The sequence below is a fragment of the Crocodylus porosus genome, unplaced genomic scaffold, assembly GCF_001723895.1.
Source record: "Crocodylus porosus isolate Cpor-Errol unplaced genomic scaffold, CroPor_comp1, whole genome shotgun sequence".
In the NCBI taxonomy this organism is placed as follows: domain Eukaryota; kingdom Metazoa; phylum Chordata; order Crocodylia; family Crocodylidae; genus Crocodylus; species Crocodylus porosus.
This window is the reverse complement of record NW_017728950.1, coordinates 9,433,807-9,450,081: the sequence shown is the minus strand read 5'-3', so window position 1 is coordinate 9,450,081 and position 16,275 is coordinate 9,433,807.

Below are 16,275 nucleotides of genomic sequence, written 5' to 3'. Positions count from 1 at the left end.
CCGCAGCTGTGGGACTCTAGGTCAAGGGTGGGCACAGGGAGGGCTGGGGGGCAGGTGGGGGTTGGGGTCAGGCAGGAAAGGGATCAGGGGCCTTGTGGGGGCAAGGGGGGCTAGGGCTGGGCAGGAAATGGCTGGGGGGCTGAAGGAGTGGGAGGGGCCAGTGGTGGTCCTCCCCATAATCCCCTCCTCCTGCCTCCAGCTCTCCCAACCCTTACTAGAGCCCTGCTGCTGAAGCACACTTCCTGGCAGGCAGCATTCTTCAGCACCAGGGTGAGTGACAACCACAGAGACACTCTGGCAGCCAAAGCATCTTTGTGGAGGACCCAGCCTCCAGTTTCCTCAGGGCACAGTCCCTACCCCACTTTTTTAACTCCAATTTTTTTAGACTCCTGGATATACAAGGTTCTAATTTTGCCCCCGTGCTGGAAACTTGCAGTGTGGGTAAGTTTTTTTTGTTGCTGCATGTGCTTCTTGACCCATCTCAAAGGGGTTTGAGATGGGGCAAGAGGCATGTGTCTGCTCAACTAGACATGTCTAATAAGGTAAAAGTATAAAAGTAAGAGGTAGTAGGGCTGTGCAAAACAGCACCATTTTATTTTGACTTCCTTTTCACCATTTAAAAGGGACAGTTTTTAATTTAGCTGTTTTGAAGCACTGTTTTGTTTCATCAAAATTATTTCACTGTTTCAATGGTGTTTGGATGCATTTGGACATTTTGCACATAGGTTATTATGGGCAATCACAAAAATGTGTATAACTTAGTCAATTCTTTCCTGATTTGAATGAAAACAGCAGAAATGGTAGCTCCTGCTGAGGCCACAAAGCCTACCAAGTTTCAAGGAGACTTAAATAAATAAATAAATGCAGGGGTTTCTGGGAAACTTCACTTTGTCACAGAGTAGGGTCCTTAGAGATGACCTTGATACCCCTAGGGCCCTGTGACCATGCCAGCTCCGCCCCGTGTGCGCCTTCTCTTCTTACCTGCCACCACATCTTGTTGGAAAAGATAATAGGGAGGCTGCCCTCGAGCTTCAGCTCAGTCACAGTCCTAATGGACCCCACTAAACCCTGTAGGTTCTTGGACCCCTTTCTGGGACCCGATCTAAGTATGTGCCCCAAAAGGACACCCTAAGCCTTATATCATGTCCCATGCCTCTCAGATAGTATATCAATATCATCTCTGTAATTAGGTCTTGGTCTCAATCTACCTTCTATTGTCACTGGGCTCTCTATGCCCCTATCGCTGCACCCTCACTGGCGTTGGGGCCTCTACACAACATGGTATTGTGCCCCAATGAGGTCTCCTCCACCCCTACATCCTCATTCTGGTCCACCACTATACATAACAGGTAAGAAAGCAGTCCAGTAGCACTAGCATCTCAGGCAGCCAAACTGTCACAGAGACTTTCTTTCCTTTCTTGTAGGAGCTTCTTCTCCAGCAGCTGCCGAAGAAGAGGCCAGCCCCAGCCCTGGGGCTTAGATGTACCCAGGGCCCTGCATCCTTCTGGTCAGCTGACCAGGGATACATGCTAGGAGTGTAGGTTGTAGCTGTGTTGGTCTAAGGACATGGAAGACAAGGATCTTTGGGTCAATCTTTAGTAGACCTTTTATATCTTTTAGTAGACCAACAGAATTGTTGGAAAAATATATCTTAGTAAGCTTTCAGGTTGAAAACCCTTTGTCAGGCTGAGGAGGCACCTGCAGTTGGTGTGTGTGCTCTTCCTAGATAAAAGGAATAGTAAAGAAGCCAGAGGTTGGCATGTAATTCAGACAAGAAAACTAGTCAGTGAAAATGGAAATGGAGGTGTCAAGGGGTGAGGAACAGGTTGGGGTGGGGAGGAAGCTCCCAGGAGTGGGAGCTTCACCTTCAGGAACACCAGCTGCTCCACCAAACCAGGATCCAAACAGTTGCGGTGGGGTGTCACTACATCACCAGCAATGCTGAAACCCCCTCGCTTGGAACACTCTTCAGTGGACAGGACAGGTGTTCCCAGGCAACCATGGCCATGCCCTTGGCCCACACTGGCCATGCCTGGTGGAGGAGGAAACTGGCTGGTGTATGGCAGTGGATCCCCCTCTTCCACATCCCCCTGCCTCCACCCTTTTGCCTCCCTGACTCTGTTCACCAGCACCTCCAACCAGTGATCCAGGGTTTTGCCGCTGCATATGCTCCCCTTCACCCTTGAGTCATGCACGGTGGCCAGCACATGGACTGTACCGGATCACAAGGAATCAAGCCATTTCCTGATGCCTTCCTTCAGCTGCCTCACTAGTGCCTGCATGTTTGATGAAAGTGGCTTGCCCCAGCAAGGAACATTGATCCCCTGGAACTTCTTCATTTGGTTCTGAAGTTCCCTCACTATGTATGTATGCATTCCTGAATAAATTGTATATTATAATATGCAATATATGCTGTGCTTCCCTGCACAGTGAATGGAATGCACACTGTGAGAGAAAGCACAGATTTCTTCTCTGGAGGAAAACAATCAAAATAGACTAACAAAAACAAAAAGAGGATTTTGGGGGAGGAATAAATTGAAATGAATTAATATAATAATAAAGGGTATTAGGAAAGCAAAAGGTATTGGATCCCACTTGCTAGGAACAGGCTAGCAAGTAGGAAGCGAGCCTTTCTGATGCTGCTGAGCTGCTGGAAGACACTGCTCAGTAAGCTAATAAAGGCACAGCTGACAAAGCTCAGTTCCAACAATACTTTTTATGTTGTTTTGCCATCCCTCCCCTAGAGCACTAGGATTGGAAGGGACCTCAGGGAAGGATCACAGTCACTGATCAGCTACACATGTCAATATCTGAGTAGTTCTTCTTCCCCTCGTTCCCCTCTCTCTCCTTACTTTCTGTTTATCTGCAAGCAAGCCCGTCTTTGAAACTCAAAACATTTCAAAACTTTCAAAACGTTTTGAGTGCCCTTGTTTCATCTCAAAGCTGTTTCAAACATTTCATTTTGTTTTGATTTTGCTGCTTCAAGCTCGAAACACGTTGAAACAGCTTTGAAACAAAACACATCAAAATTTCAGACAGCCCTAAGAGGCAGCATGGAGTAGCCGTGCTTTTTAACTTTTCTCTAAAATCAATTAGAACTAGATACTTAGGTCCTTTAAAAAAAAGATAGTACCCCTGTACTGAAATACCCTTGTAAATCTGATATTTTATTACTTTTGTTAACACCAGCATGAAAGGCAAACACCATGAACAGTATAAAGCTAACCATGAACCAAAAGTAAACTCTTCAAATGTGCCAGCTATCCCCTTTTCAAAGGTCATTTAAGGGATATAGAAACCTAACTCTCACTGAATTCTAGTGCTGCTTCAACTCCTAATTCAGTTAGGAGCTTTTTCAAAGTTTGCCCTTTAAGGTCCTTAATCCAATTTGAACCTTTAAGATATTGAGATGATTGAAAAATAAAATGAATTCAACTCTTTTCTGAACGATATTTCAGAAATTAATTTTTAAGCAGTCTTTCCAACTTGTGTGTCAGAACAAGGGGAATATTCATCACATCCCTGCATGTCATAACTTCCACTATAACATGACATGATTGAAGCATCTTGACGTGACATTGTGACACAAGCCATCACTTGAAGGGGAAAAAAAAGTTTCATAAAGTTCCTTTACAGTCTCTCTCTCTCTCTCTCTCTCTTTTTTAAAACTATATCTATATATAGGGAGAGGGGGAGAGCTTTTGCCATTCTCAAATGATTCAGTTTGGCAGCTTGAAGCCTTAGTTTCTATAGATTTTCCAAAAAGACAGCATAGAAATTTAAGGAGCTAAATAGCAGCATTTGGTGAAGTATGTTTTTAAAGGAGTACTTATCTGTAAATTTTACCTCTTTCTTAGTGACAAAACTCTCTCTTTTTCCTCATATAGAATAGCAGTAATCACCAATGTGAAACATGCAGAATTGGTAAATTCTTGTTACTGGATTTGTAAAGGGGTGCGGGCGTCTTCAGTCAGTTTGACATTAATCAAAAGAACAAGACATATTACTCAAAACAGTATGACCCTTGTATTGCATATTTACTCTGTCTCATTTAACATATACAGCATGTCAGACACAAATTAAACTAATCTTTTGGAAGAAGTATCCTCTTTCAAGGCAGCAATCTTACAGCCAAAATACTGATCTAGTTCTTATCTAAAAGAAGTTAAGGGCAAGATGTTCCTCTCAGATCTGCACAGTGGGGCTTAACTCCAATATTCTGCTTCTCTGCATGTATAAGCATGGATTTAGGAAAAGCTAATTACTGAAGCTGAGATATACCATGGGGATCAGAGAGAAAAAAAAATCTCTCTCCATTGAAGAATCAGTGGGAGCATACATTTATGTATACCTTGGGGTTATTGGAATTTGTTTGTTTATTGTCCTTATTATTGTTTATTGGCCCTGTTATTGGCCTCCAACCCTAGATTCTACCTCTTTGTTTCAGGAGGTCACACTCCTCTGTCCCCTTGTCTATCTTTGTTCTCCCTCTCATTCTCAACTCCCAAGCTTGTTTCAAGAGTCCATTTTGCAAAGGCAGATAGAAAACCCTGACTCCTATCAGAATGCCAGTATGAGGTCTCCCAGGTTTCTGCCAGCTGACATTAATTTGTCTGCATACTGTCAGTCTCAAGTCTGCCAGCTTTGATCTAAACTGGATGCCTGATGATCATATCTCTAGCTAGCTGGTCCTCCAACCCAGCTGGTTTCCAGCCTACTGACCTTCACTAGCCTTCTTTTATCTGTAGTCCTATCAGGGATTGCTGTCTGATTGGACAATGGCCAGCTGCTTAACTGCTTGTTTCTTTGCCAGGCCTTAGTGAGACCTATAGACCCCATCACACTTGGCAACTGCATGATGTATTGTAGCTTAGATATATTGTTCCATTAATACACCTTTATTTTACTTAATTATTAAGAGATGCACCCTACAAATCTATTTTCCTCAGGTTTTTGTAAAATTCTATGTTCATGCAAAAGAAATAAAACCATCCCAAAAATATTCCCCTATTCTAGTATGATGAATCTGTAGAGCAGCAGGAATAGCATTGCCATTCATCGACAGTAACAATCCAATTGATTCAAGGATGATCTTTACCACAGTTCCTTGATGGGTCTTGAGGTGACTTCATCCTTCAACCACAGATCCATCCACAGAAGTTGCACATATTTCTGCAGAAAAGAGTAGGCTACAGGTTGGGATTCTTTTCTTTTTCCTTCCTCTGCTGTCTCTTCTCTGCTTCGAAGGCAAAACACTTTACCTCAAAATGGGGTATGATGGGGTTGAAGTTGCAGTGCTGAGTGCTCTTCACAGCCAGACTAGCTGACCTGCTCCACTGGGCTTGAAACTAAGCCCGCTGGGAGATGGGGGAACTACTGCCACTGCTGGCTCGCTAAGCAACCCTTGCAAAGCCAGCAGGCCAAGGCACTTAAGAGAGCCCACCCCCTGCCCCAGCCCTGGTACATTCTAATGTCAAGGCAAGAGTCCCCAAGGGGACACTTGCCTGCCTGTACACAAATACCAGGAGTTTGGGGAATAAGCAGGAGGAACTCACCCTCCTGCTTAACACAAATAATTATAACATTGAAAGGATAGCGGAGACCTGGTGGGATGCCACCCATGACTGGACCATGGGTATAGATGGCTATACCTTGTACAAGAGAGATCAAGTAGATAAAAGGGGTAGGTCTCTATGTTAAGGAAAGCTACACCTTCCTGCAAAGTGATATTGGCGACCAGGGTGGACAACTGGAGATCCTCTGGGTTAAGATCCATGGGGAACATGGCACAGGGGACACAATGGTGGGAGTCTACTACAGACCTCCCACCCAAAGTCAGGAGTTCACCCAGGAACTGGCTGAGGCCGCATACTCCAGGACCATAGCTGACTGCAACTACCCAGACATCTCGTAGGAGGATCACTCAGAAAAATCTGAGCAGTCGCAAAGCTTCCTCTCATGCATAGATGACCTCTACCTGACTCAAGAAGTCTACGGGCCAATGAGAGGTAAAATGCTGCTCGACCTGGTACTGGCTACCGGGGATGACCTAATTGGTGACCTAGTGATCAATGGGAAGCTGCATGACAGCAACCACGAGCTGATCTCCTTCACCATCTGCCATAAAGCTGGCAAGTCAGTCAGCAACACTGAAGTCTTTGGAGGCTTGTCAGTGAGGCCCTAAGGGACTACTACCCCACGGGGAGGGGAGCTCAGGAAGAGTGGTTGCTCCTCAAGGGAGCGATCCTCAATGCACAAATTAATTCTATTTCATCTCAGAGGAAAGGCAGCAAGAGGGCACAGAAGCCCCCTTGGCTCTCCAGGCTCTCTCAATAGCAGACCTCCTGAGGCTAAAAAGAAAGGCCTACAAAGGATGGAGGATAGGATTCACCTCCAAGGAGGAATATTCTGCACTGGTCCAGTCCTGCAGGGAGCAAACCAGGAAAGCCAAGGCTGCAACTGAACTCCAACTAGCTTTGAGTATCAGGGACAATAAAAAGTCCTTTTTCAGATATGTGGGAAGCCGGAGGAAAAGCAAAGGAAACATTGGACCCCAGCTAAACCAGATGGGACATCTGACAACTGATGCCAAGGAAAAAGTCAAACTATTAAATGCGTACTTTGTGTCGGTATTTCATCAGTCCCATGGGATGTCCATGCCCACTACAGGACAGGCAGGTCCAGGTGAGGGAGATCCCCTTCCCTCCATGAATGCTGACCTCATTAACGAACACCTTTAGAAGCTGGATACCTTCAAGTCAGCCGGCCCCAACAGTTTACACCTCAGCGTACTCAAGGAGCTGGCTAGCATCATAGCTCAGCCCTAGCATGGATCTTTGAGAACTCCTGGCACTCTGGTGAAGTGCATGAATATTGCAAGAGGGCCAATGTGGTGTCTATCTTAGAGAAAGGTAGGAAAGTGGATCTGGCAAACTACAGGCCCAGCAGCATGATTTCTATCCTGGGGAAGATCTTAGAAAAGTTTATTAAAGAGGCCATCCTTAATGAACTGGCTGACACCAACATCCTAAGGGATAGCCAGCACGGATTTGTGCGGGTAGGCCTTGCTTGACCAATCTCATTTCCTTTTATGACCAGGTGACCTATCAGCTGGACAAGGGAGAAGAGATTGATGTCATATATCTTGACTTCAAAAAAGCCTTTGATTTGGTATCCCATGGTCACCTCTTGGTGAAACTAACCAGTTGTGGCCTTGGGTCCACCATGATTCACTGGCTGGGAAACTGGCTCCGTGGTCGGACCCAGAGGGAGGTAATTGATGGAAGTCATTCATCATGATGTCTTGTGACCAGTGGGGTCCCCCAAGGCTCTGTCCTTGAACCCATATTGTTCAACATCTTCATTAATGATGTGGACATTGGAGTCAGAAGTGGACTGGCCAAGTTTGCTGATGACACCAAACTTTGGGGCAAAGCATCCACACCAGAAGACAGGAGAGCGATCCAGGCTGACCCGGACAGGCTCAGCAAATGGGCGGATGAGAACCTGATGGTGTTTAACACTGAAAAATGCAAGGTTTTCCACCTTGGGAAGAAAAACCTGCAGCATTCTTATAGGCTCGGCAGTGGTATGTTGGCTAGCACTACGGAAGAAAGAGACTTGGGGGTCATCATTGACCACAAGATGAACATGAGCCTGCAATGTGATGCTGCAGCTACTAAGGCAACCAAAATGCTGGCTTGCATCCATAGATGCTTCTCAGGTAAATCCTGGGACATCATTCTCCCCTTGTACTTGGCCTTGGTGAGGCCACAGCTGGAGTACAGCATCCAGTTTTGGGCTCCACAATTCAAAAAGGATGTGGAGAAGCTTGAGAGAGTCCAGAGAAGAGCCACACACATGATCAGAGGTCAGGAAAACAGACCTTATGATGACAGGCTGAGAGCCATGGGGATCTTTAGCCTGGAAAAGTGCAGGCTCAGGGGTGATCTGATGGCCACCTATAGGTTTATCAGGGGTGACCACCAGTATCTGGGGGAATGTTTGTTCACCAGAGTGCCCCAAGCAATGACGAGGTCGAACGGTCACAAACTCCTGCAAGACCGTTTCAGGCTGGACATAAGGAAGAATTTCTTTATTGTCCAAGCCCCCAAGGTCTGGAATAGCCTGCCATTGGACGTGTTTCAAGCACCTACATTGAACACATTCAAGAGAAAATTGGATGCTTATCTTGCTGGGATCCTATGACCCCAGCTGACTTCCTGCCCTTCGGGTGGGGGGATGGATTCAGTGACCTTCCGAGGTCCCTTCTAGCCCTAATGTCTATGAAATCTATAGAGTCAGCTGGCAACTCCCCCCAATTCTTGATGTCAGCATGCGTTTTCTTGAGGTATATCTTCATAGTGCCCTTGTAGCATTTCCTCTTGCCACCACAAGATCTCAGACTGCTGCTAAGCTGGAAGTAGAGCACTTGCTTTGGGAGTCAAGAGTCAGGCATCCACATACCATGTCCAGTCCAGTAAAGCTGGACCAATAACCGATTCAATACTGGTAACACTGGCATTAGGGAGAATGCTGCCGTTTGTGTGGCAATCTTCCCATTTAATGAGGAAGACTTTCTAGAGGCATCATTGGTGATACCTCTCCAGGCTCTTGAGATGATGTTGGTAGTGGATGCTGTCACCCACATTTCAGATCTGTAGAGGGGCATGGGAATGATGACAGCATTGTAGACCTAGATCTTTATGTCTTTCTGAAGATCATGAATGAAGACATCTCAAAGCAGTTTTGCAAAGTAGGCACTTGGTGCTGGATTTCCTCATCAATGTTCACTCTCTGAGAGAGGTGACTGCTGAGATAGGGTTCTCAACTACCTCCAGGGTTTTTTCCTCAATGGCAATTTGGAAAGGGAGGCTATATTCATGACCCAGAGCAGGTTCATCCTGATGTTGAAAGAGATATCCAAATTTCAGTAGACTTCTCTGAAGAGATCCAGCATGTTCATGAGGTTTTCTTCAGTGTTCACAAGGATGGTGCAGTCAGTGCATTGAAGATCAAGGATAGTTGTTTTGAGTACTTTGGTCTTCAAGCAAAAACATCTCTGATAGAAGAGCCTTCCATCCATTCAGCACTCAACGTCAATTCTGAAGAAAGGTGGTCCTTAATGAGAACTAGGGTGACTGCTAAATAAATGGAGAACAGAGATGCTTGCCTAATCCCAATTCAGATTACAAATGGATCTGTCTCCAATCTGCAACATAGAATGCTTACAGTCATCAGGTCATGGAAAGACCTCAGGGCCATGATGTACTTTTCAGGATATCCAAATCTGGACAGTAGTTCCCATCAGGCTTCACAACTGAATCAAAGGCTACCACTAGAGCACCCACTAGGAATCCATCAGTTAGCAACCTATGAGTTAGGACCAAAAGACTGAGTAAGAAGCCCACCAGGATGGAAACTTGAGAAAACCTGTAGTGCAGGACAATGACAGCACTAACAGAAGCGACATTTGTCACATTATCAGCCCCCTGCAAGTGCTCTACAGCCATGCTGTGACACCTGTGCACCGCTGCAGACCACTTTAACAGTGTCTGATTATTAACCCTAAGCTAACAAGGGATCAGATGAAGGTGCTCCAAAGTGGAACACTTTAAGTAACTTCTGTCACTCCCTGTGCATGGTCAGGGCTGGGCTGATGCAGCCCAGCTCTGCTACCACTGTGTTTGCAGGAAGGGAGGGGAGAGAAGGGAGGTGAAGGGAGCTGTAGGCTTTGGTTTGCCCAGCCTGAGCTGAAGCAGGGGGGAGGGGGTAGATTGGAGCATGCCCCCCACCTTGAAGGCCTTCCCAGTGCCCTCTCCCTCCAGCATAGGCTGGACAAATCCCATCCCCCCACCCCACCCCACTCTTCCTGCAGACAGCACCCGAGGTGGTAAGTGGGTTTAGGGGAGTCTGCAGGCAGGCAGCTCCTCTGCTGGATCAGCTCCAAAGCACAGCTTGACTCCCCACAACCCAAAAGTGAACATCTGTTGGGTTGGGAGGTGGGGGTCACTCTAACACATGGCACTTTCTGTAAAGTGCCATGAGTTCATGAGTTAGAACAGGGAGCTGCACATCTGTCAGTGCCCTCAGAGCTGTGACACCAGCCACTATGCACTACTGACAAATACATAAGAATCCTTCAACAGAAGGGTAGACCTACTACACCAGAGCAGTCCTACAGGTCTCTTTTAATGTTATCCTCCTCTGTTGTAGTAACTAAGGTAGGAACTACCATGTCAAATTTCTACAGTGACTTCCTGAATTTTTGTACCAAAGATATTTGCACCATTTCACCACTACGACCCTGACAAATGATCCATCCTTTTAGCTGTGCATGAGTGCTGTTAAAGGAAACCACCAAAGGCTGCAGTAGGATCTTATAGTTGAAGTGCTCCTAGGCATAATACAGCATCTGAAGCATCTCAAACAATCTGAATTACAAATGACTCCCAATTGGCAGAGCCAATTAAACTAGTCAGATCAGGCTAAACAATTTTTTATGCTTCAAAATAATTTTGTACTTCTTATTCCTAATGAGGACTGGACATGGAAAAAAGATGGAGGGAAAGTTTTTTCTGGTATTTTCTGCATGCTTGAAGTGGGAGTTTCTGAAATATCATGAGACATCATGTTTATATAATATTCTCAACTTTTTTTTTTAGACTCAAGCAGTCCAGATAGCTCTGATACAGAATGAGCTAACTGAATTTTAGTGGTAGTTGTGCTTCAGATATTTTTGGTTCATAAACAGTAAACTGTCCACTCCGGGACTTGAAGCCTGCTGCTGTCAGGAAACAGCCATTTAGGCAGAGCTAGATGAGAAACACTGATCCTTCATCAACAGCCTAAGGAAATAAGCCCCTGTCTTCCCCCTCTTAATCTGGGCCCCCTCTACAAGGGAGCCAACAAGACTTTTTCTTACTTCCCATAAATATAGCTAAGTGTTTAGGGGAAAGCCAGCACTCTGTAAGCACCTTTCAGATTCTCCAGCAAAGATTTTCAGGTTACTTCTCCTTCCAGCTCTATATTTCCTCCTTGCATATCTCATCCCTGGAATGCACCAAAATGGGTGGAGTTTTCATCTTATTTATTTATGTTCTATAACTAATCCATTTCCATATCATGACAAATAGCATAAACGATTCTGATAAACAATGAAAGCTCATTAAAGGCCAAAGACTGCTCTCAGCTTCTGTTACATCATTTGCTGTTTAAAGAGCATCATGAGGAAACCACATGGGCACAGCTATGAGCCAAATAACTATATTCACCAGCTAAACACAAATATGCAAGACATAGTTATATGCTTCTTGGGGCACTGGCTCATTTCTGGCAGCTTCTAAAGTACAGTACACAGTGAGCTACACTTTAGGGCACACAAACTATTTAGATCTTCCACCCAATTTCTATACACTACAACCTCCTTAGATCTATAAGAGTACAGAAGTGTACCTTTATAAGACATCAAAACTTGACACTAACTTTCCTCACTCCTTTTTCCTTCCCTTTATTTTCCTGAGAGAGATTTTTACTTTAATAGAAACTAACTGGTTTTGTTATAAATCCCTCACTGTTCATCAGGACTGTGTATCACCAACAGGATGCAAGGCAAGGGAAGGGGAATAGATGTGGGGAGGCGGAGGATTCTGCACACTGCACAGCTCAGCCGGCCCCCCATTACAGCAGAGTGGAGTGGGGCACAGCCCTCCTGCCTCAGGATCCTGGTGGCAGCCGGGAGGCCAGACAGGATCAATTGTCATCTTCCCGTACCCCCTCTTCTCCCCCTTGCCTGGCCCTTAACAGCTTACCAAAACATAAGTGGCCCTCCAGGACAAACAAATTGCCCACTCCTGTGATAGAAGTTAGCTAAATGAAGCAGCGTTAAAGTTGGAAACATTTTCCTGTATATAAATTCCTAAAGGATCATGCAGATTTAACAGTTGCATAATAACAATGGGTATCAGTGTCCTTGGATACAACTGATAAATTGTTACATATCCCTTTACCTTTAGTTAGACTGCGTCCGGTCCTTACACAAAATTGTCACTGAAGTTTCTGATAAGTTAGTAGGAATGTTGCCCAAATGAGAGGGTCAAGATAAGACACTTATGTTTCTAAGGCACATAAAGATCTCAGGGGCAATACAAACTTGAAAATGCAAAGTGGCATTATTTTGGATTAAACTATTTCATTTGTTTTTTAAATGCCCTCCAAACATTTATGAGTCAGGTCTTGGCTTTTCTGTGTAGGAGAAACTATTTGATCAGAATGAAATAAAAATGTTATTTCCTTTTTAAAAAGGTTTAAAGATTTTCTTACAAAATAAAGGGATATGAAATTAAATTGTGCTGTGCCTATAGCCTTTCCCCACTCAGTGCCCTTCCCCCCACCAAAAAAATCTGCAAAGTTTTGCCAGATTTATCTTATCTTGCCCTTTATCTAGATCTTTTCCAAATCTCTGGCTTATTTTTACTATTTACTATTATAGCTCTGATAATTCTTATCAACAAAAACCCAAGCCTCTTAGATGCTTGCTAAGCTCTTGTCCTTAATTGACAGCTTCTGGCAATATGTTCCAAAGGCTACATAGGAAAACACATTTTTAACTGCTTTTGCTCATCCAGCAGATGTTTTTATTGATCTGTCCACAGTGATATCTGAATCTTTTTCCTGAGTTGGTACACTTAATTTAAAACCTGTAAGGCTAGCTATGACCTAGCCCACTGTTCCCTCCCCTCCCCCATTATACTGGGACTCAGACCTGAATGGCTCTGGATGGGAGCTTATGCTACAACATAATAATGGGTAACATAATAGGTACACTCTCCCTACTTGCTAGACAACTCCAGTCAGAACTGTACCTTTGACCATTGCATCCCAGTCTTCATAATGCAATCCTTCAGTGTCCCCAATCTAGAAATAATCTGGCTTTATGAAGTCTCAGGAGATAGTAAACTATAATTGACTGCAATTTGATTCATCTCTTCTTAAAATGTTACCAGCTTTCTGAACCACCCTAAATAGAGGAAGTCATCTTTATTTTACACATTTAATTACACTTCCAAAGCATTCAGTCCTCGCGGGGCAAAATTTCTTCTTTTGAATGCACACTTTTTGTAATCATGTCCTTCAAATATTCCCCAGAGAAAATGTAAAATATATATTCAATAATACAAAAAAAAAGTTTAAAAAAAAAGTTAAGCAAGAGCTTTGAGTGATTGTTAAAATCAGTGTAGTTCCTTGTAACCGAGTACAGCTACTTGGATTTGCACCTCCTGAAACATTGACACATGATTTCTTTAGGACAGAGTCCATTCTAAATTTGAAGGAGAGCAAGAGATTATAGAAACATGCGTGAAATAAAACTCTGGAGTAATAACTCCCTTGGGTGTTTCAGGTCCAAACCTCAATCTGAAATCTATAGTCAACCAAGGTCAAAAGTGCAGAAACAAATCTTTAAATTAAACACATCTTGGAATCTAGGGACATTTTAATCCAGTGAGTAATTCATCCACTGATGGCTTGGGCCAATCTTCCTGTATAGTCCATCAGTGATAACTGTGAATTTCTCCATCCATTTATGTTCGGACTGGATGCAGATACAACTCAGAGTCTGTTCCCAAAACAAAAATGCTATCAAGATCACACTCTGTGATTTAAGCTTCAGTATTTAATTGTAGATGGAGTAGCTTCTTAGTTAACTCTAGATATAGCAATCAATAAAATAAAGGAAATATTATACTGTATAAAATGCTAGAGGCTCCTAGTCAAATCCAGCCCTCAGTTATGCTAGTGTAAGTTCAGAAGTTTCAGAATATTGCTCAGGTTTTGCCCAAACCTGTATAGACTAGTTGAAAAACAATTTCAAATAATGAATAATTTGAGGAAAATTTAAAAGTATTCATGGACAATTTAACAATCAGAAAGAGAAAGCTTAACTTCATTAAATACATTATTCACTATTTCTCAGCTCCATTGCATAAAGTGATATGGTAATATTGTCTGCTTTGAAAGTGAAAACAGAGGATTTCATTTTTAATGGAACAGGAGAGCATACAGAATATCAGAAACAGCAACACACTGGTGACTGAACTGAAAGATCCCACTGCCATAGCCCACTGCCTTTTAGAGAGAAATGCTGACAAAAATACATAAAAATGAGCTGATATTCTTTTCACTAAAATGTACTACTTTCCATATTTACTCAATTAAAAGACAAGGTATCTCCACCATTTAACATGGGGGGAAAGACCCTCATTTTACAAGAGATTACGAGGTGGCAGGAGTGGCGGGGGGAAGACGGGGGAAGCAGCTGGTGCAGCTCCGGCACCAGCTCCAGCTCCAATCCAGGGTTGGGGACAGACCTGCAGCTGCAGCCTGCCCCCAGCCACCTCTAAACACTGCCTCCCACCTTCTTTCTCCACAGTCTCAATCCCCCACTGCTCCATCTCCCCCATGCCACTTCTTCTTACCTTTGCTTCACACCAGCAGGCTCCATCATGTGCAATGGTATCAGCTCCATGCCACTGCTATGGGGCCAAGCTAGAGCAGTACTCAGTGCCCACCAGACTGCAGCAGAGATGGAGCCTGTTGCCAGAACAGAGTTAAGGGGGAGGTGGAAGGGCAGGTGGGGGGTAGAGGCTTCGGGATGAGGGGGGCAGAGACAGGAGGAAGGAGGTATGGGGACCCAAGGCTGCAGGGGGCATAAGTGGCATGGAGGTGGGGAAAGGGTAGAACAAGCAAAGTGTGAGAAGGGACCTGAGACTGCAGTGGGCAGGCAATAGTTGGGGTAAGTTGGTGGGCAGGCAGCAGGGGGCAAGCTGCCCACCTCCCCCACTGCCTGCCCCCCAACCACCACCTGCCCTACCACTTATCCTTTACTGTCTCCCCCCCACCCCGGTTCTTATTACTACACCCCCCAACCCCGCCTTCCCCTTCTTACCTCCCTTTAGCACCTTCAGTAGTGGAGAGGAAAAATTTAAGATGATCCTTCAATAATTAGATTCTATACATGGACAATTATATAAAATCTAATTATTTGGGGTGGTCATCTTAAATACAAGATCATCTTTCATTCAAGTAGACACGGTAAATGGTAGGATTTAAAAAACAAGTATAAAAAGATTGTCACAAGTAGCCTGATCCAGAGTCCACAGGACTTAACCAATACCTTTCCATTTCAGATTCCTGAACCAAGACCCAGTGGCATCAGCAGGACTTTCCCTACTTCTCAGGATTCAGCTTTCAGGTAGTAATTTGGCAGTCCATAACTATGCCAAACCTCTGTACTAACCAATGGGCCAGAGGTCTTAACTACACTAGTGTCACATTCTGCCACTGAACAGAGCAAGAGAAGGATGGATATAAGCTATGTTTGTGCTCTACTTATCCTAGTCCTGCCAGAGGCCAAAATGGCATAATTTAAAACAGCCTACAGGTTGTTTTAGATTAAACCAGCCACCTCAGTCCACCAATGACTGGTATAGCAATTGGGGAATCCCATGGATCATTCTGCTCTCTCTTGTCATGCTCTTCCCAATTCTGCCCCATCCACCCAGGGGAATGTAGACTCAAAGCAGCTTTCACCACAAAGCTCAGAGCTGGGAATCTCTTCCAGAACTACAATTTGGAGTCTTGACACAGGACCAATTTTGTCATTAAAACTATTAAACGGTTTTGCTTTTCTTAACAAACCTAAACTGAGTTTCAATATTGTAATAATAAAAAAAAGATAAAACCAAGCCAGCGGCTTTGAATTTTGTTGGTGTCATTTATATAGTTCTGTTAATTACTTTCCCCCTTATAGTAATGTATTATATACATAATATCATATTACATAGTTCTGATCCCCTATAGCACTTATTTAGTGACTTTCTTCACAGGATTGTAGCCTGTCTTCCAGATATAACACTGGCACAATACAACGGGTGTTAACCTAGAGCTCAGGCACAGGGAATGCTGTTTTGTGGGCTATTGTCCGGCTTGTGTCACGGAGTCACAGAGGTGCCCTGTGATTGTGAGGGTGATTGGCAGAGTTGCCAATCACTCAGGCAGCTCAGGGGCCTGGTAGCCAGGGCAACCAGGTGGGTCACATGGCCAGAAGGGGGCAGGGCCAGGCCTTTATAACCAGCTTAGGCCGGAGCCTGACACACAGTTCCCTTCTGGCTGCTGCAGGAGCAGGAGCTCTGCGGCTGAGCTGAGTGGCCTGGGCTAGTGGTTGCTACTTTACCACGCTAACCGGCTGCAATGATGCAGGGAACAAGATCGCCCTGA